This window comes from Rhipicephalus microplus, chromosome 2, assembly GCF_043290135.1.
Source record: "Rhipicephalus microplus isolate Deutch F79 chromosome 2, USDA_Rmic, whole genome shotgun sequence".
NCBI lineage: Eukaryota > Metazoa > Arthropoda > Arachnida > Ixodida > Ixodidae > Rhipicephalus > Rhipicephalus microplus.
Window position 1 is genome coordinate 135,403,208 of NC_134701.1, and position 21,353 is coordinate 135,424,560.

The 21,353-nt window shown below is 49.4% G+C and overlaps 1 protein-coding gene and 1 pseudogene across 3 annotated transcripts in view; one reads left to right on the forward strand and one right to left on the reverse strand.

Moving 5' to 3' along the window:
* Positions 1-21,353, reverse strand: part of LOC119170717 (E3 ubiquitin-protein ligase RNF19A) — a 280,047-nt gene that overhangs the window by 143,490 nt on the left and 115,204 nt on the right. The window lies entirely within an intron of this gene.
* On the forward strand, positions 5,688-10,620 carry LOC142784037 (uncharacterized; annotated as a pseudogene).

Below are 21,353 nucleotides of genomic sequence, written 5' to 3' on the forward strand. Positions count from 1 at the left end.
CGGCTTTCTGTGGCCACCACTCGTTGCTCCGCGACTGCAGCACGGGACGTTTAAGGCAAACAGAAACCGCAGGGTAGCGACAATGCCGCGGGGTATTTTGCAGGACTGGTGGTACATGAGTGTGCTTTCATGGTTCGATATAAAAGATTTGTGCCTCAGCCGCTCACTGGGACGGCTCGGGCGTTTGTTGGACCAACCTGATTTTTTCAGTAGTGAAAACCTCGAGCTGTTCATGGAAAGGAGAAGCGAACTGAACATGATCAGGTATCGTTCGAGCACGGGACTGCTTAACACCAGCGCGGTGGACCCTGAGGCCTTCAGACTACTGTTCCGCTTTCAAAAGGACGATTTCGACAGCTTGTGCTGCTCGTTGGGTGTGCCTGAAGTTGTTACCAGTGCCCAAGGCGTACGAGTAGCTGGCGCCCAAGCTATGTGCATGACATTGCGAAGGCTTGCATACCCCAACAGGTGGTTTGACCTAGAACCCATGTTTGGAGAGCATTTCTCGGTGATGTCAAGCGTAACGGCCCAACTCATGACACACATCATCGGAGCCCATATTTATACTATAGGTTGTATCCGACTTAGAGGCAGCGAGACAAGCTTTTGAGGCATTCATGACTTGCATTGTTCGCTGTAAAACATGTGCTAACCGTGAGTGTGATCCGTGCAAGAGCACTTATTATTTTTTTGTTCTACATTCAGTCTGCTGCGGAAATACAAACATGAAAGTAAGGAGTGAACTGATCATTCTGGCCTGCATGTATCGTGTGACACAGATGCAACGCACACAAACATATTGTTATGCTTGTGAGACCGCAGCGAACGTCCATGCCTCGGAAAAAAGAAAATCTGTGTCAAGGCCAGCACGCAAGCCCGCCTAACGCGATGAACAACTCAACGGCGTCAACACGCGACGGCGCCTTTCTGTCGCGCAGGTGCAGTGAGTCACCTCAGCAAGCGAGCCCGTCGAGCAAGCAATCGGCGCCTTCCTGTCTTGGGGGGGGGGCTGACGCAATGCCGGGCGACGTCACTCGTCCTTGGGTGCAGCCACCTGCAGCGCAGCCTCTCCAGATTCAATGAGAAAGAATGACGCAGCCCAGCGGTGACCCCATTAGAGGATTCTGGCCTCACGACCAGCGGCGCTTCTGGTTGGACATTTGGGTTGGACCCGGTGCATATAAAAGAAGCCCTGCGGCGCGTCGAGAGCAGACCCATTTGAGAGTAGAGCTATGTGTTAGAGAGAAGAGCTCGGCTCTTCGCGTCTCTGTCGGCCCCAGTGCCGAATTTGTAACGCCTCTGTATATATGCTGTACATAAACCTTGTTCAACTCACCGTCATCTCGTCCGCTCGTCTATCAGCTCTGCGCAGAAGCAGTCGCGAGCTGAGAAACCTACGCTACCGAACGGCTCGTGACCTTCCCGGTGGAATTCGAAGAAGTGGCGCCTTCGGGACCGTGTTGGCATCGCCGTCTTTCGTAACAGTGGTGGCAGCTGTGGGATCGGCCGGCGTCAGCGACATCGATGCGGTGAGTGCCTGATGTTTTCCCCTCAGTTCACCAGACTACTCTAGCTCAGGTTGTAGTAGTTTAGAGAAGGGCTGTGTGAAGCATTGAAGTGAGCTTTGATCGTTTCAAGCAAAGTCGAAGTGCTTTGAAACCAAAGTTAATGCGGAGGGGGTAAACACGGGAGTGTGAAAAATTGCTTGCGCGTCCTGCTAGTTGACTTATAGTGGGTACGGCAAGTAAATTGTTAACAGGGGCAAACAGCAAGAGGCTAGTGTGAACGATGGAGAACCTTAATGTGAAGGAACTCATCGAAATTTGTAAGGAACTCGGCATTACTTTGGGCCGTGCGAAACGAAAACAAGCGATCCTTGAGATCATGAAGGACGAGGGAGTGTCGGCTGAGGAAGTCGATGAGGCCTGGGTGGATATCAAAGCACGCCACGAGAAGGCTGAAAGGCGAGAAGCTCGTGAACGTGAAGAAGCTGAAAGGCGAGAACGCCGTGAGGAAGCCGAGAGACAGGAGCACCTCGAGTTGAAACGAATAGAATTGGCAATACTACAGTGTTCGCAGGCGCCTAGCGTAGCTTCTCCAACAGTTCAGGTTAGCGGTTATAGAATTCGGGACCAACTGCCACCGTTCGTAGTAGGCGAGGACATGGCGAAGTATCTCGTCAAGTTTGAACACGTCTGTGAGCGAAACGCTTTGGAGCGGTCTCTTTGGGCGCAGAACCTGTTAGCTCTTCTTCCCGGCGAAGTGTCCGACGCGATAACTTGCTTGTCGAGGGAAGCGTTTGAGAGCGATGACGAGGTTAAGGAAGTGCTCTTGAGACGTTATAAGTTGTCACCCGAGGCTTTCAGGCAAAGGTTCCGGTATGCTAAAAAGGGGAATGAGTCACACGTTGACTTCGCGTTTTGTCTTAAAGCCGATTTAATTGAATGGCTCAAGGGCGAATGTGTTTATGACGACCGCGATAAAGTGGTGGAATGCGTTGCATTGGAGCAATTCTACCGCTGCATCGAGGAGGATGTCAAACTTTGGCTGCAGGACAAACTTGGCGAAGTACAGCTAAACAAGGCAGCAGAGTTAGCTGAAGAGTATTATACTCGCCGAAAGTTGCATAGCAGGGCAGTGCGCGCTGAAAAGGATGAAAGGAAAGAGGGCTTTTCAAGGAAACCCGCTCCGCACCGTAATTTCAAGAAGGACCCATCTCTTACGAAGGACACTGTAGGGGAAGGGCAAACGGAAGCGGAGAAATCGAGTGAGGTTCCTAAAGAACGCACTGATACCGTACGGGCGTTTGAATCACGGAAGCCGCTAATCTGCTACAACTGCAAAAAGGAAGGGCACATCGCGATAAACTGTAAGCAAAAGTTTGCTTTTGCAACAATCCGAGAATCGGAAAAGAACATGCGGTTGTTGGAGCCGTATATCCAAGAAATTAGTGTGAATGGGCAAACGTGTCGAGCACTTCGTGACTCAGCGGCAACCATGGATGTTGTCCATCCTTCATTGGTGTCTCCGGATGACTTTACAGGAGAATGCGCGTGGATCAGGCAAGTCGCCGAGGAGCAGAGTGCTTGCTTACCAATCGCCACGGTTGTCATTGAAGGCCCGTTCGGTAAGCTTCGCACCGAAGCGGCTGTGTCTGCCGCGCTTCCCGATCGTTTTCCTTATCTTTTCTCAAACAACTCAGAGCAGCTTCTCAAAGAGCAGGGTAAATCGTTCTTCCCCAACTTAGCGTACATGGCCCTCACGCGATCGCAAACGCGGAAGCTTTCGCAGGAGCTTGATCTTGTTCAATGCAGTGAACTCTCAAGTGACCTTGTCAGCGGGTCGACGGAACCTCAGAGAGGAAATTTTCCACGTGAGTCATGTGAGCAGTCACGCGAGCGGCCCGTCGCCGAAGCGACCGGCGCGGTTTCCGTAGCAAGGGGAGACGACATGGCGCCATTGAATCAGAGCGAGAGGGCTGCAACGCTCTCGCCTGTAGCGGAAAGTTGGAGTGAGCTCTCGAGGGTTGATCGAGAAACGCTCATTCGAGAGCAGCGCGAGGACCTCTCGATTAAAGCGCTAAGGGAAAGCGTAAACTTGGGAAAAAAGAAAAAGAACGTTTCTTTTTTTTTTTTTTTCAAAAAGCAGGGCTTTTGTATCAGAGCTACACAAATGCGCAAGGTCGCAAGTACGAGCAGCTCTTGGTGCCAGAAAAGTATCGTCGCCAACTATTGGAACTGGCGCATGAAAATGCATGGGCAGGGCATCTCGGCATAGAAAAGACCAAGGCTAGAGTTTCCCTTGAGTTTTATTGGCCGAAATGCTGGAAGGATATCGAAGACTTTGTACGCCCATGCGACACTTGTCAGAGAGCGGGGAGATCCACAGACAAGTGGAAGGCACCCATGAAGCTTGTGCCAATTATCACAGAACCTTTTCGGCACCTTGTAATTGATATAGTCGGGCCATTGCCAGATTCAAGGCAAGGTTGTCGGTACATCCTGACGGCTCTCTGTGTAGCCACAAAATTTCCGGAAGCGATACCACTTAAGGAGCTCAATTCTCCTCATGTCGTGGATGCACTGCTATCTATATTTGCACGCGTCGGATTTCCTTCTGAAATCCAATGCGACAATGATAGTGTCTTCACCAGCTGCCTTACCTCTACCTTTATGGATAAATGTGGAATAAAAGTAGTGCACAGCTCGATCCATCACCCGCAATATAATCCGGTAGAGCGTATCCATTTCGTTCTGAAACGGATACTGAGAGCTCTCTGCTACGAGCACAAATGCGACTGGGAAGCGTGTATTCCTCCCGCTATGTTCGCTTTGAGATCAGCTCCTCATGAGAGCATTGGTTTTAGCCCTGCAGAGCTTGTGTATGGCAGGAGTTTGAGAACACCATTGCGAATGCTACGCGAGTCCTGGGAGGGATTCGATGAGGACCCTAATGTAGTTGCGTATGTTTTAGACCTCCTTCAGAGGCTTGGAAAAACGAAAGATCTTGTGGAAAGCCCCATGAAGGCTGCACAAGTGTTGTCGAAGGAGTACTACGACAAATCGGCGAAGAAGCGCACATATGAAGTTGGTAGTCAAGTAATGCTGCTGCGGCCGTCCAAAAAGAACAAGCTTGAGGTTCATTGGGAAGGGCCCGCCAAAGTAATATCGAAGCTTTCGGATACCAATTATGAAGTGAAATTAGGAAGGCGGCCAAAAAAAATTTACCACAGTAACTTGATGAAACCATACGTTCAACGTCAAGCGGTCGTAAATCTGCTGTTGAATGCTTCAGAGGAAGAGGTAGAAGAAATTTTGAGGTCTAGTGATGTAATCGAAAGGGGATCGGAGGTAATCTTGGAGCGGTTGAACCTAGAGCCTAGGTTAAGTGAAGTCCAGAAGGAGGACCTGAGAAGGATTGTTTCGAGTTTCAAGACGTGTTTTCGGACCGTCCCGGAAACACGACGGTGACCGAACACGATATCGAGCTAACTTGTGAGGAGCCAATCTGTAGCAAGCCGTATCGTTGTTCCCCGGTGCAAAAGCAGATCATGAAAGAGGAGATCGATAAAATGCTAAAGTTGGGAGTCATAGTACCGGGCGAGAGTGACTATACATCCCCTCTAATATTGGTTCAGGTCAACACCCTCTAGACTACAGGCCGGAGGGCTGCTGACGTCACAGTGTGGTGACGTCACGGGGCGTAGGCGGTCGCCGCCGCCGTGGGAGGCAGCGGTGCAAGGCGCTGTGGTGGGCGCGGAAGCACACAATGAAAACATTTTTCTCCGCCAGTTTTCATTGCGGCCCACTAGATGGCGGCACCATAGTACAACAAAAATTAATTTTTCTGAATCGTGCTGATATTTCAAAAAGACAGGAAAGCAATTATCTCTGTGGGTGTTCAAGCATTGTTCATATAGCACTGATATTCTAACAAAACAATATTATTCATCTGGGAAACGTCGTAGTGAGAGCGCACTATATTTTACTGCGGAATACAAGTAGTCCCGCAACAAACCGGTCATGTCAGGTTTTTTCGGGCGCACATGGGTGCACGTGCGTACACGTTGTGCTGTGATTTTATTGCTTTCGTGATTGCGTGCATTTTGTGACTTAATTGTGGTTATCAGCCGTGTTGTGGTGATGTGTGGAACATAAAGTTTGAAGAACCACCCTGCCGAGTTCGCCATGCTGTACAAGTGTTGTGTGCCGCAGTGCCGCGGCAATTATGACTCGACACGCAAGGTGCGCGTTTTCCGGTTTCCCCACGACGAGGAACTGTGCAGGAAATGGGTGCGCGCTGTACCGCGAGAGAACTTCATTCAGTCCGACACAGTATTCCAGGGTGAGTTATCCCGCAAAATTTTCTTTGTGCTCTAGATTGCAATTAAAAGTACACAACATTTCTTCTTCAAAAAGCCCATGGCACTAAAAGTTTATGCAGTGAAAGGTTGAAGTTAAAGTACGACTCGTTTTTATAGGTTTGCGAGCTGCACTTCCAACCCGAAGACATAATGTACGAGACTTCGTACGTCGACGATCGAACAGGGCGTACGGTAACGGCGCCTTTGCCCAGTTCCCGCATTCGTCCTGGTGCTGTGCCTTCGAAATTTCCGGCCTGCCCATCATATTTCTCAAAAGAGAGCACGAGCAGAGAAAGCCCGGACTCTAAGAGGAAGCGGTTTGAAGCGGAAGCCCTCCAGGCAGCTATTGCAGAATCCGCAGAAACGTCTCTCCGCGAAGAAGAGGCCGACAGAATAGCATGCATTAGAGATTTAGCTTGTCACTTGAGAAATCGAGACTCAACATTCTGGCGCATCATCGAGAACAAAGAACGGCTGGTCATAGTCCACATCGTGGAAGACGAAGCTCCTTGGATCAAGTATTCGCTTGTTGTAAAAGCTGACATGGGGACAACTTTCCACTTTATGAAGAAGCCGACAACAACGTTAGGGCGCGATTTGTGCGTCCCGGCTACAACAGAAAGCAAAAGGGCCGTCATGGAATTCCTCGACGGTGTCCAGGCATGGGACTCCAACACGGACTCACCATCGAAAGAGCACACTGAGGACATTATTGAAGCCATTTGTTTTTTGCTCAGTGCATTGCCGCTGGGGGAAGAGGACAACGCCGGCGCAATACGATTCTTGACAGAGCAGTTGAGGCTGCTTTCTAAAAACAAGACGCGGAGGCGGTACTCAACGGAGTTCACAGTGTTTTGTTGCCTCCTGTACACAATATCGCCACATGCGTACAAATATATGCGTAGTTATGGTGATATCACAATGCCACATCCAGTAACTATCAGGTCTATATGTTCCTCCCAGGGAATGAATCCACAGGCAGAACATAAGAGTTCTACTTTCTTGGGTTACATGAAGACAAGGATATCTGGCCTGGATGAGCGTCAACCCGCAGTTACTGTCATGGTGGACGAGATCCACATTAAACCGTTCTTCGATTACAAGGGCGGTAACATCACCGGCATTGCGCAGAATACCCACGAGGCCGCTACTAGCGCCATGGTTTTTATGGTGCAGAGCGTTGCCTCTAGTTTTAAAGAAGTTGCTCACATAGTGCCTCTCCGCGGCGCCACAGGAAATATTTTGCACAAATTGCTCATGGAGGTCATCTGTGGTCTTGAGAAGATCGGGTACAAAGTCATTTGTGTTGTGACCGATAACAACAGAGTGAACCGTAACGCAATGGAGCAGTTCTCATCAGCGCTAACCAGCGATTCGCCAGCTTTCGTGTACCCGCACCCTTGCGATCCCAAAAGGCCTTTATTCTTTGTGATTGATCCAGTGCACATTCTAAAGTGCGTTCGCAACAACTGGATAAAACAGCGCAATCACCAACGCTGCTTCTATTTCCCAGAATTCGAGCAGCAAACGGCTTCGGAAAGACGTATGCTGTCGGCATCGTTTGGCACCATTGTAGATGTGTACAACCTTGAGGTTGGCCAACTACTCAGGCATGCTTAAGCGCTGTCGCGGAAAGCCCTGTTTCCGTCAAACCTCGAGAAGCAGAATGTGAAACTTGCTTTGCAAGTACTGAACGATACTGTCCCTCCCGCTGTTCGTGAAATTGGGGGAAAGAACAATCTCTGCCATGTAGAAGGGACCGCCACGTTCATTGAAATCATGGTGAAATGGTGGAAGATTGTGAACGTGAAGACCCCGTCTAAGGGAGCCAGATTAAGGGACGAATTTCAAGAGCCCGTGTTTTCGCTTTCCGACAGAAAAGTAGATTTCCTCTACAACCTTCTGGACTGGATGGAGGAGTGGAAAGAAAGGACGAAGGGTTGCGATAGTGGTACGCTGACGAAGGAAACCCATGCTGCTCTGTACCAGACTACGCAAGGTCTCATTGAGATTTCCAGGTACTGCTTAGATGAACTGAAGCTTACCTATGTGCTGCTTGGCAAAATACAGACCGATTGCCTGGAAGACCGTTTCGGCAAATACAGACAGCTAGCTGGCGCTCAATACCATGTGTCAATGAGGCAAGTGTATGACTGTGAAAATAAACTCCGCTTGCAAAGCACGCTGCCGACGGTTGTCAATACTGTAAGCATCAGTGACCCAGACGAGCAATGGCAGGATCTTGACAGTGAAGCTAACTGTTCAGGGCCCGGCTGCAACGTAGTTGTCACAGAAGAAACGCTGTCAAAGGTGAAAGACATTATCCCTGTACTGGTGTATGTGGCAGGGTATGCAGCCTATGCGGCCTTGAAGAAACTCAAGTGCGACATGTGTAGGGAAGCACTGACACTGAATAAGGAAATTTCAGTGTCAGTTGCTGACAAGCATTACGACCTCATCAGATCGATGGATCGAGGAGGGCTTGTGCACCCAGCAATGTCGGTTGTGAATGCTGTCGCACATAATTACGCCGTCGTGGAGCAACTTTCACAAAACGAAGTGTTTTTGAAACTCTCAAACCAGCGGCAAGTTGTTACAAATCTCACGGTGGAGCTGCTGACAAACGACGAGTCGTCCGATTTCGACACTTGCGACGATGGACACACCAGCGAGGTAGTTCTGAAATATGTGTTGTGGTGCAGCACAAATATTCTGCTCAAAAACTTCTGCAGAAGAATGAATGATGACATTTTAAAAGCGCATTCTGACGCACAAAAAAAGAGAAAGTTGCAAACACTCAGCCAGAAATAGCTGTCGAAGTGGCTTTGTAAATAAACTTGTGTGTTGTAAATAAATGTGCTGTAAATAAGTGCCTGTAAATAAACTTGTTCAGACAAGATCCTATTCGTCTCCCAACCTCATTTATAAAGCATTCTAAATGCCTCGCAATCTGTGTAAGATTTGCTCTGGAATTTATTTACTGCCTGTCCATAAATGTATCGCCCGCTGGCAGTCGCAACTCACGAAGTGAAATGTTTCGCAAATTCACATTAACACCCGAAAACAGTCAACCTTTTATTTTTGCTAAATGTCAAATGCTAACGCTCGTGTACGAGTAGTATTGTTTTGAACCATTTGAACAGACCGGAATGATTTACATGTAGGTACTTATTTCTGAGATGCGACCTTAACTATCCGTTCGGGCTGCTTTTTGTTGCATATATCAATGAGACTAAAGATCCTGTTACCTATGGGATACGTAAACAAGGATAGACAAGAATTGATGACGATACCTATGTACGAGTTCACTATCGCGCTGGAAATGTACTGCTGGTAGCTTGACTAACGACATTTCCGTGCGCTTGCTAGTTCTTTCTCCCAAACACACTTTTTTGCTGGTTTGAAACGAAGAAAATGTTACATTGGGTGAGGTTTACTGGTCGATAAATATTTGCAGCTGTAAACTTCCTTTTTAGCGGCGGGAACAGCCTGTTCATTACTTCACAGTGCATGCTGAAGGCACTCCTTCTTGGCGGCCGGGCGCCGCCTCCGCTCTGTGACGTCACGGCGGCAGCCTTCAGGCCTTAAAAGTCTAGAGGCTGTTGTTCAGGTGCCAGGAAAAGATCCGAGGCCACGCATCGATTATCGGCGTCTTAACGCCATAACTCGAGACCAAACTTACCAGATACCAAACCTAGAGGAGAGGGTGGAAACTGTGTCACAGTCCAGCTATATTTCCACGTTAGACCTCGTGCGAGGGTATTGGCAAGTCCCCCTTACAGAGCGTGCTAGCCGCTATGCCACATTTGTTTCTCCATTTGGAACGTATTGTCCACTTAGGCTGAGCTTTGGATTGAAAAATGCACCCTTTTGTTTTTCAGGCTTAATGAACCGCATTCTTAAGGGCCACTCCGAGTTCGCTCTGCCGTATCTTGACGATGTCGCCATCTTCTCTAACAGCTGGAAAGAAACGCGTCGTGCTGAACAGGTTAAAAGAGGCTGGTCTTACCGTGAAACCTACTAAATGTCACCTAGGGTGTGGCGAGGTGTCTTACTTGGGGCACGTCGTGGGGCGTGGCCGGCGTAGACCTTCAGAAATTAAGGTAGCCGCCGTCGTGAACTATCCACGACCAACCACAAAATCTGATATAAGGGCATTCTTGGGCCTGGCTGGATACTATCAGCATTACGTGCAAAATTACTCTAGCATTGCCAGCCCTCTAACTGACGCACTTCGAAAATCCGAGCCGGTTAAAGTAGTATGGGACTCAGAAAAGGAGAATGCGTTTTGCCAGCTGAAACAGGCCCTAAGCGAAAAGCCTGTTCTCATGGCACCCGATTTCTCTAAGAGATTTGTGATTCAATGCGATGCGAGTGATCGCGGCATGGGAGCTGTATTGTGCCAGAAAGACAGTGCTGGTAACGAAAGGCCAGTTTTGTATTTAAGTCGAAAACTCAGCGGCAGGGAAGAGGCGTACAGTACCTCTGAAAAGGAATGCGCTTGCCTCGTGTGGGCCGTTCAAAAGTTAGCTTGTTAAGTCTCCGGTTCGAGGTTTGTGGTCGAAACGGACCACTGTCCTCTAACCTGGTTAAATAACATGTCGCCTAAAAGTGGCCGGTTACTGAGGTGGAGCATGATACTCCAACAGCACAACTTTGACGTTCGCTACAAAAAAGGAAAGCTAAACGCTAATGCAGACGCATTGAGCCGTGAGTTTAGTTAGTACCTTCTCCACCTTTCGGTTTCTCGCTGGCGATTCGGGGCAAAATTTTGACTTCATCACGACCTGGGCTGAGCGCTCTCGTCCAGAGTGAGCTCAAGGAGCCAACTTTATGTTCTATTCTAATTCGTTACGTTGTTGTACGTGAAAAAAAATTGAGTTGTCATTTTAAGAAGAGTCTTGTGTCCCACATGTGCCTCTTGATGTAGAGGGAACGAAATTCCTATAGACACGTAGCTAGGTATGTGTTGTACTATACTTTGTCTGGTGTTCTGTCGGGTGACCGAGGGCACTTGCTTGTGTCGTGTGTTGTCTGTTGTCGAACCGTTCTTGACAAGTTGCAGAACCATCGACAAGTGCTGAAACCAAGGATCGTCAGAAGAGACGAGTGAAGCTGGCCGACAAGTTGTGGCGACAAGCCAGTAAAGCTGGGATCCGTCCTCAAGAATGGGATGTGTTCCCGGAACAGAGTCTGGAGCTACATTCTCCCCATGGCCCTGGAGGCGAACCTGGAGGGACCTGGCGAACGAGCGCACCTGACATCCGAGCCCCGTGGAAGCAGCTCGTCTTTCCGGCGCATCATTGTCTGGCGGCGGGGTGCTGTTATGCCTGTGAGACCGCAGCGAACGTCCATGCCTCCGAAAAAAGGAAATCTGTGTCAAGGCCAGCACGCGAGCCCGCCTGACGCGATGAACAACTCAACGGCGTCAACACGCGCGACGGCGTCTTTCTGTTGCGCAGGTGCAGTGAGTCACCTCGGCAAGCGAGCCCGTCGAGCAAGGAATCGGCGCCTTCCTGTCTGGGGGGGTGACGCAATGCCTGGCGACGTCACTCGTCCTTGGGTGCAGCCACCTGCAGCGCAGCCTCTCCAGATTCGATGATAAAGAATGACGCAGCCCAGCGGTGACCCCATTAGAGGATTCTGGCCTCACGACCAGCGGCGCTTCTGGTTGGACATTTGGGTTGGACCCGGTGCATATAAAAGAAGCCCTGCGGCGCGTCGAGAGCAGACCCATTTGAGAGTAGAGCTATGTGTTAGACAGAAGAGCTCGGCTCTTCGCGTCTCTGTCGGCCCCAGTGCTGAATTTGTAATGCCTCTGTATATACGCTGTACATAAACCTTGTTTAACTCACGGTCGTCTCGTCCGTTCATCTATCAGCTCTGCGCAGAAGCAGTCGCGAGCTGAGAAACCTACGCTACCAAACGGCTGGTGACCTTCCCGGTGGAATTCGAAGCAGTGGCACCTTCGGCACCATGTTGACGTCGCCGTCTTTCGTAACAATATAGACACTTGTCTGTGTACTAGCTGCCTTTCCATTTGTTTCTGCATATCAGAAAAAATAATGCATAGCAAGCCCTGCCCTAGCAATAATGTGTTTCATAATCAATGCAACATGAAATGTACAAGTACCTGCGAATGCACCTAATGCCACAACTATTGTGGGTATTGCGTATTCAAACAATTGTCCTTACAGAAATCTACAAGTACCTATGGGTGCACTTAATGCCACAACTATCATTCGTATTACGTATTCAAAGAATTGTCTTGAAGCATCATGTACGGTGTCAGTTTTTATGAACGGGAACACGGCAACGCACAGCCTGCGTGCTCCCGTGTTCCATGCGTTCCCGTGTTCCCTTTCATAAAAATTGACACAGCACATTTGGGTACCTCCTTTTCAAATCTTTAATACACTGACGTCAAGACGCTGACATGCGTACTTGGACGCATGTGCGACTGAAGCTTGGGCAAGAATTGTCATTCATCACAATTATATCTTGCCACTGAAATACAAGCAGTTAAAAACTGTGCTGCATGCTTTATTTTCCATTAGTGATTGATATGTGGGGTTTAACGTCCCAAAACCACTATATGATTATGAGAGACGCCGTAGTGGAGGGCTCCGGAAATTTAGACCACCTGGGGTTCTTTAACGTGCACCCAAATCTGAGCACACGGGCCTACAACATTTCCGCCTCCATCGGAAATGCAGCCGCCGCAGCCGGGATTTGAACCCGCGCCCTGCGGGTCAGCAGCCGAGTACCTTAGCCACTAGACCACCGCGGCGGGGCTATTTTCCATTAGTATTCACTGCACATTGCAATAACTGCTTCACAATGGATGCTCCCCTTTGCATAATTGCGTGCTTTTTTTTTGCCTGCTTCATTCCTTCCTCTATCAGCTACATACAAACCATGGAACAATTCATCCCACCGTTATTCATTCATCCTGCACATGCGCATCTCATGGTGCATAAGTGGTTGAACTCTGGCAATCACTTTTTCTGCCCGCATGCAATAATTTGTGCTGCAAGCTTTCCAGCAGCATAGATCCATGCTGGCATAAAAACTTTGCAAACAATTCACCTTTCGTTCACTCTAATGATACACACCCTCCACAATGAGTTGGCGAGCTGCCTTTGTACTACTCCATGCAATTTTTTACTGATACATATAATTAAATTTGTTGCCTGTGACACTTTATTGTACTAATTTGAAGTTCTTTGTATACCTTCATGAAGTACTTCCAGACCTTTACAGTGTAAGAAATGAAGTATTGGAAAAATATGTACCTTTGCACAATATAAAGTGCATTAGTGGTTACAAGCAAATGGGCATTTATGCCCTCTTTGTACCCTTTGTCTGAGTAACATGCAGTGTGCCCTGCTATTAAAAATATAGGCTTTGTGATGACAGTAATGTGCACTTGTCATTTCAGGCAGTAAGTGAACGGGGGGCTGCTCTGGACAACTGTTGGGCATTCATAGACGGAACGGCAAGACCTATATGCAGGCCCAAGCGCAACCAGAAGGCCTACTTTTCAGGCCATAAGCGCATGCACGTAGTAAAATATCAGTCAATTATGTGCCCTAATGGGATCATTTGCCAACTTGATGGCCCATATCCTGCAAGGCGCCATGATTCAGGTCAGTGCCAATGCACAAAGTACATTAGATACAGGGTTGTTACAGTCTTTGAGACGCTTTGAGAGTTGGAAACCGTTATTCATGTTACCGCACAAAATTGAGCTTTCAGAACTCGATTAATTGCCACCTATACTCCACCTCAGAAGTTCCTTTCATCACTGCCAAGCGTACAAGACCTTTTAGCCAATAGGAATGTCAATAGCCTTTAAACGTGTATTCATCCATGTCACGTCTGTTCGGCACATCTCTGGCGTCTGCTCACACACGTAGAGAACAGGAGGTGCTTTTGTGCAGCCACAGTACGATGAGGAACGAACGGGAAGTGCCAACAGAAAAAAGTAGACTAGGTAGAAAAAAGTCGTATGTGCTCGTGGCTTTTGTTTTATTTGTACTTTAATTTTCAGAGGGCGCTTCGCCACGTCACCATTTGAACCGTAAGAAGAGAGACCGTGCGGTGAACTGCTTTCCCGAGAACGCGTGCACATTGTTTGCGACTGCGTTCCACTGTAGTGGATCGCGAAAGGGGTTCAAGGTGTCTGACTTCTCTTAATAAATTTAAGTCGTCACACACACTGAATCTCGCGCGCGGGCTTCCCTGTTTTGCGACACTCATGTTCGCAGCACGTTTTTCCTTTGTGTTTGCTTCAACTGCCTCCACTCCACTACCAGTGCAGCAATGAGCAGCTGTTTTTCTGACGTACTCCGGGGCCGGCGTCACCTAGCGAAAGAAGAACGCACGCGGAAACAAAAAAGACGAGAAAAACAAAGACAATGTGCCCACTTCTATTCACACGTGCACTAATATTTTTACTATTTAAAAATAGGTATAAATAATTATGAACCGCGCCCCAGAAATGGAAAATTTTACCTTGCAGTTTTGTTTACATCGATCTTTCAGTTAGGCCTAGACACGTTCAAAATGGAAAGCTATCTCAAAAACTACGCCATCTTATCCGTAATACTTGGTCAGCGACGCTAACTGAAGGCAAGCGAAGCCACTTTACACAGTCGTTTGCTAAAAACAAGGTGAATCTTTCACCAACTACGCCAAAATGAATTCGAAACGGGCACCCGAGAGCGCCGCCATGTTTACATACACTACATGCACCTACGCTACCTTAAATCTGAAAAGTACCGCTAATACGGTAAGCGGTACGCGTAACGTACGTATCTGCGCATGCGCACTTCGATTCCTTTATCACGGTACGCCCCGTATCACGGTACGCCCCGTATCACGGTAAGCCCGGTATAGGGGGGTTGCAAGTGATGTCATCCGCTTGGGGCGCTAGCGGCGTCTGCCTCTGCCGCCATCTTTACGGTCCGTGGTGGCGCTCTCCCTTCAAAGCGGCGAGCAGCGGTGACAGGTTGTGCGCACGACCGTGTGTACCTCGGTGAAATGCGGCTGAGTGCCTATGCGCGTGACCTCCGGGGTCCTGCAAAAGTCCACTACGAACAAAAGGTTCACCTTTGTGGCGGCATCGACCCGTTCGATTTTAGCAGCGATGAAGCTGTTTGTGACATGAAGTGCTATCCGCGCATCGAGTTCACCGACTTTAAGGACTACCTTGTTGACGGTACAAGCTTTACAACAAGGGGCGAACTTAAAGCTTACAAATCGATGGACGTCCACAATTATGTTACTAGCGGATGGATCCAACAGCCAAGAGTTCGAGACCTCGGAGACGGCCGCCGCGTCGTTGTCGGAAACGTGAGCGGTGCTTATGCGTCACATTCCCCTCGCAGTGCTCGGACAAACTATTTTTGTCGCCGCGGTAGTGTCGCTTCATAAATTTGTGCGGAGGGGCTTCGCCGTTTTCAAGCACGTGTGGGGTGATAAAAGTGGCATAGTTCGTGCTTGAGCCCAAGCCGCTTGTGATCGAAAATGATCTTTGCTACAGGGTCCAACGACGCGCGTTGGGCAGTTGCGTGCCCAGAGATCGCCTACGATCTCCTAGCCGATCGACCAAAAGCGGCCGTGTACTCGCATTACATCCGGACCTCAACAGGTTATCGTGTCCTAGGAACACGAGAGAACTAGCGATCGTGCTTCAAAACGAGTGCGGTTAAGAAAAATATTTTTTTTTATCTCAAAACCTGTTAAACGTAAGGGTATCAATGTCACGACTTTTAAAAGTGAAGCTTAAGGGTCCCCAAACTTTTCTAGTTTTGTTCTAATGCTACATTGTTTTTTTGCTGTTCTTATTAGAATGAAACAGCGGCCACCTGCTAACGTTGACTGTTGCTGCACCGCTTTTTCAGGTCCGACACTCGCAGGCCGTCTCCGACAAGCCGTTAGAAGCCTCGGTGCTAACAAAAGAAGATGGAGAAATCTTGAATGCGCATTGCATTTGCAAGGCAGGCCTCGGGGAGGCATGCTCGCACATTGCAGCGTTATTATTTTATGTAGAGATTGTGGTGAGGAAGAGAGATGGCAAAGTATGCACCGATAAAGAGAATGCCTGGCTCCCACCTTATGTGAGGCACCTTGAGGGCAAGCGGTACTCCGATGTTAGCTTTGCTTCGGCACGTGCCAAGAAAAAGTGCATGGATGCTGGCAAATCAAGCCATGCTTACAGACGACAGAGCAAGGTCGTTGAAAAAACTACGGATGTAGAGTGGTCGTCATTTTTGGCAGCTTGTCATAGGAGCAACAGCCGGCCAGTTCTGTTGTCTGTGCACAGCACATATGCGGCAGATTTTGTTCCTGTTGCCATGAGATTTCCCCAGGCAATCTTGAACTTGTCGAAGGATGAAGCTCCAAGAACAGACGCCGCTTTGAGAGAGCACTGTGCGGAAGTAATGAGGACCCTCAGCATTGAGCCACAGGTATTGTTACCGGGCATACGTTTCGTGTTGAAGATGTGGGCTTCATGTAAACTTACCCAAATGTGACGAAGCAGGGAAAGCGAGAGCAGACGACGGAGTGGCCGATCGCTGGAAGGCGAGAAAAACGAAGGAGCTCGGGCTGCAGAGAAGATTAAGAAGGGCGCGCGCAGGCGAGACAGTTTTTTTTTGGAACGCCGGCAGAACGGGCGGCAGGTTGTTGGAGAACCCGCATCTACGCGCGAGGTTCGCATACACAGGGCGCCTGTCTTCGGAACAGCGAGCGCCTCACGGTCCTCGCCTGGCAAGACCTGGGACGCGGCCTGCTGCTCTCGGAGAACCCGCACCTACGCGCGAGGTTCCAGATTGTCCACCGCCGTCGAGACGAGCGTCGCAAGGTCCTGGCCTGGCGCGGACGAGCCCTGTCTGGCTACCGGCTACCGAGCGACGGTTCGTTCACTCGGCCCTTAACCCCTGCTGCTGCTACGTCGTTTCCACACCGGACATCTACCCGACGACGATTACGTCATCACAGGGACGCAACCAGCCCACAGCCTCCTGGTCCCCAAGCACCGCCACGTGAGACAATTGACTAGTAGTGTACGCTGCCGCTTTATGTATTTCGTGTGTGTATGCTGTCAAATACAATTGTAGTGTGGTTTGTTAACGTCAGATACCGTCTCCTCCATCCGCAACGCGTCACACGCTCTGCGGCGCGACGAACCTCACCAACAAACATCACACCAAACCAGTCGTGATATTCTGTAACCCTATATGCATACATATTATTCTGATTGCAGGTTACTACCCTGGTTGAAGCCGAGACTAGAAAACAAGCGAAATCTACAAAATGGTTTGCTTTCTGGGCAGGTCGCATCACATGGGCAGGTCGCATCATGTGACTGCTTGCCGGGCGAGGGGAACCACAAAGATGGACGCGCTGCCCTTTCGACGCTCGCGCCATCTCGCAGTCCACGCCCATGTGCAACCCTCCTATACTATAATTCTCTATAGTCGGTCAATGGCTGCCTGTTGCGGCCCAAGGCCATAGGGTTCCTGCCGCCTGTTAGGTGGCGCACACAAAAAAAAACTGAACGTGTACCGATCGATCACAACGTTGCTAATAAATACCTTACGCTATAAAAGTAATATTTTGAAATAACTAGTTAGTAGAATAGTTCTTCATAAATTAAAAATGGTGGTTACCTTGGCTACGGCAAATTCACATGCATCGCTGCTAGGCCTGACCATACCTGGACGTCCTGTTGGCCCTGCATCAGGCGCCATTCTCTCCCACAGGCTACAGCGGTACACATGTTTTACGTATTCAACAAGAAAAGGTAGGCAAATCGAAATAACTTACATTTTAGTGCTCTCGTTTACCAGCGTTTATGGTAGACACAGTAGTGAACTACTAATCTGGACGTCACTGTCCCGCCGGCGCGAAACTCAAGAGAATAGGCGAACAGGTAGGGCGCATGATCCACCGCGTTTCCAACAAGCGGGGTGGTCTGCGGGGCAGGGACGCGCTTCGGTTCGCCCATGCCTTCGTGACTAGCCGGATCCTCTACGCCGTCCCATACCTTCGCACTAACAAGCAAGAAGACGAAAGAATAGATGCTATCATTCGTAAGGCTGCTAAACGAGCTCTGGATCTCCCGGTGGCCACTTCCAACGCCAAACTGAGGGCGTTAGGTGTGCTGAACTCCTACCAGGAGTTGCGGGAGGCCCACCTTATGAATCAATATACGCGGCTCGTGCAGACGGCTCCCGGGCGCCGCCTGCTAAACCGCTTACATATACAGCACACTTGCAGTGCAGAGGAGGCGGAGCGTATTCTGGAACTGTGGCGGCATATGCTCTCGGTCGCTCCACTCCCCAGTAACATGGATAAGCACACGCACGAAAGCAGAAGACAGGCGCGGGCTCGGACGCGAGGCAACACGGCTCCCGACCTGGTGTATTCTACGTAGATATAGCAGGGCCTTCGCCCACGGGATTTTACACGGCCTCTGTAGTTCACCGGGAAAAGCATGTCAATGGGCTCTCGTTCCGAGCACAAAATCCAGAGCGCGCTGAGGAAGTCGCGATAGTGCTTGCTGCTGCGGACCCCAACTCGAAAGTTATCATCACGGACTCCCGGAAAGCATGTGCTCATTACTTGGTAGGAGAGATATCCCCCCTAGCCAGCCAAATTCTAAAACGGGCTCTCGCTGATCCAGCCCTGAAACGCATCGTATGGGCTCCTGGCCATCAGGGCTTACGAGGTAATGAGGCCGCTGACGCGGCCGCCCAAGCGCTTACCCACCGGGCTCCTCACCTTGGCTCTTATGACTCGGAGGTCAATACACCGCTGCTGCAGTTCAAAGAAATTCTGACTTATTATCGCGACACTCACCGCCTTTACCCGGCTCCTGCAAAGGGGCTGAGTAAGGCGGAAGAGCGAACTCTAAGGCGCCTGCAGACAGGTACTCTACTCTGTCCTGCAATCCTAAAACATTTCGATGCGAACACAGATGGGCGGTGCCCACACTGTGGGGAGACGTGTGATATCTTCCACATGGTATGGGCATGTCCGAAAAATCCCCACCTACCCCCTTCCCCTGCCCCTTCCCGAGAGGCATGGGAGACTGCCCTCCTCAACTGCTCATCACTAGAGTCTCAACGGGCTCTGGTGAGACGGGCGCGAGTAGGGACCTCGTCATGCGGTGTCCCGGACTAAGGACGCCGACCATGTAGCGGGGTCATGCTTTGGCCCCGTACCTCTCTCTTTTATAATAAATGTTTTTCATCATGTCCCGCCGGCATGAAACAGCGACGATTCATCGAGGCAAAAATATTAATTCAACCATACTGTCATAGTACTGTCGCGAAGGCAATGTCTCGCAGAAGGCTGTTTTTCTTTTTCAACTACAGCTGGAGTTCTTTCTTTGTCAGATGCTCTTGTTAGAGGCGCTATTTTACTACTTTTCTCGAAGAGGAAGCCCCGAGGAACAATGAAAGCTGCATCCGGTCGGTCACTATGCGCCCCGTGCCCCTAAACGAGCAAGCCGCTGCTTGGGCCCTCCGGGGCGTTCGGGGACCGAAATCTGAGCTCTTGTTTGCGCGTCAGGGCTGCTTTAGAGAATGTGTTCGTTTCCAAAAACTGTACAGTTTTGTTGCGAAGCAGGATTCACGCGACCATGTTAACTCATGTTGGGATTGGTTATTTTCGGCTTGCCTGATTGGTCCGTATAAGCCGTTTTGCCATTGGTGCAAAACAGTGGTCTTCAGCACTGTCCGCGCACAGGTGGATGCTGAAAAACTCTAAGCAGCGATTAGGGCTCTTTTTGGAGTGAGCGGGCTCGGCATGTAAACTCATGTTGGGATTGGTTATTTTCGGCGTGACTGATTGGTCCGTATAAGCCGTTTTCCCATTGGTGCAAAACAGTGGTCTTCAGCACTGTCCGCGCACAGGTGGATGCTGGAAAACTCTAAGCAGCGATTAGGGCTCTTTTTGGAGTGAGCGGGCTCGGGGTCAACGGCGCATTTCACCACCAAAGACCAGTCATGCAAGTCGAGGGGTCTTCCATCACTTTCCATGTTTTTGTCTTTGTGACTTAGTGCATTGTGTAAATTTAAGTTGTATTAGATAAATAAACCCCCAATGAGTGCTCCCCGAAATCATGGTGTCGACTTCTCATCGCTTGCCTGTGCGGAATGGCTCTCACACTTCTTCGTCTCGATGGAAACCAGTAATAAAGAAAAAAAAATTCTTCGTCTCATTGGTCATCAGATGTGTCTAGCTCTAACAACCCCGATGTTTCGCTACAGTACTGTCAGCGGCGCTCGAGTTCACATGGCCGAATTAACCGGCAGCATTACAACACCCGCGCAAGAAACTGTACACTACGTAAACGTAGACCGAGTCTTGCGCCCGTTCACTCGGCGCTTTTGCCATGAGGCGTTGGCTCTATGAACATTGCAAAGGAACAAAAAGTGAGCTTGTGAGACGGGAACTCATAGCAACGCATCCACCAAGCAGAGAGCCAAGACACGAGCAGCGACGGACGCGGCTGAAAAAGCTCCGGCACCAAACTCCCTTTTTCTTCTTTCACATGCAACCCGTGCCTATTCACTAATGACTTCAGGTGAATACAGTTTTCTTCTTTAAAACCTTGCTTTCACTCCATCACTTAGATCCTCGCTGACATGGTGCAGCCGTCGCTACGATGTGAATCGACGAACTGCATGGTGAAGGGGAAACGACGCGACGAGATGGAGCGACCCCACGCCGACGTCGTCATTGGACTCGGAAGTGGCCATCGTCGAAAGCCTGCTCACGACCCTCGATAGCAGCACGATGACCACCGCTACGAAATAGCAACTCGTCAACGAGCTGGCAGTGCGAGGAGTATGTATACGATGCTCCAGACGAAAGGAACAGCTCATCGTACGACTCACCCACGACCACACCATTCGCCAAGCCCTACACAGTAAAATTTTTACACCCTTATAGGTGTAAAAGGGTGTTATCGCAATTTACACCCTTTTTTTCAAAATTTCACACCCTTTTTTCTTTCGGAACACCCTACAAGAAGGGTGTACAGGCAAAAAGGGTGTTGTTGAACAAGATGAAGGGTGTTAAGGGAAGGACTTAAGGGTGTACCCGTGCCACACGGGCACAGAAAATGACATTCGGTATTTATAGCGAAGACACGTGCACTCAGTTCCCGAATGACATTTTTTCTCGGCGTTGCTGTTATGTCCTAAGCGAATGACATTTGACTTGATGATTTCGATCGCACCACCTTCCTAGTGAGCATTGGGTGAGTATATATAGCAATAAAAAATAAACAAGCGTTTACAAGCTTCATACACATCCAATGATAATTGAAAGAATAAATAAGCATATTACACTGCCGTTAGCTTTCGTTCATTAGTTTGTTTCACGACGTTGCAACCAACCATGGCAACTTAAGCCAAAGCTAGTCAGATCCACAGCATAAAAAGGAAATGGCGCCTGGCGCATTTATTTT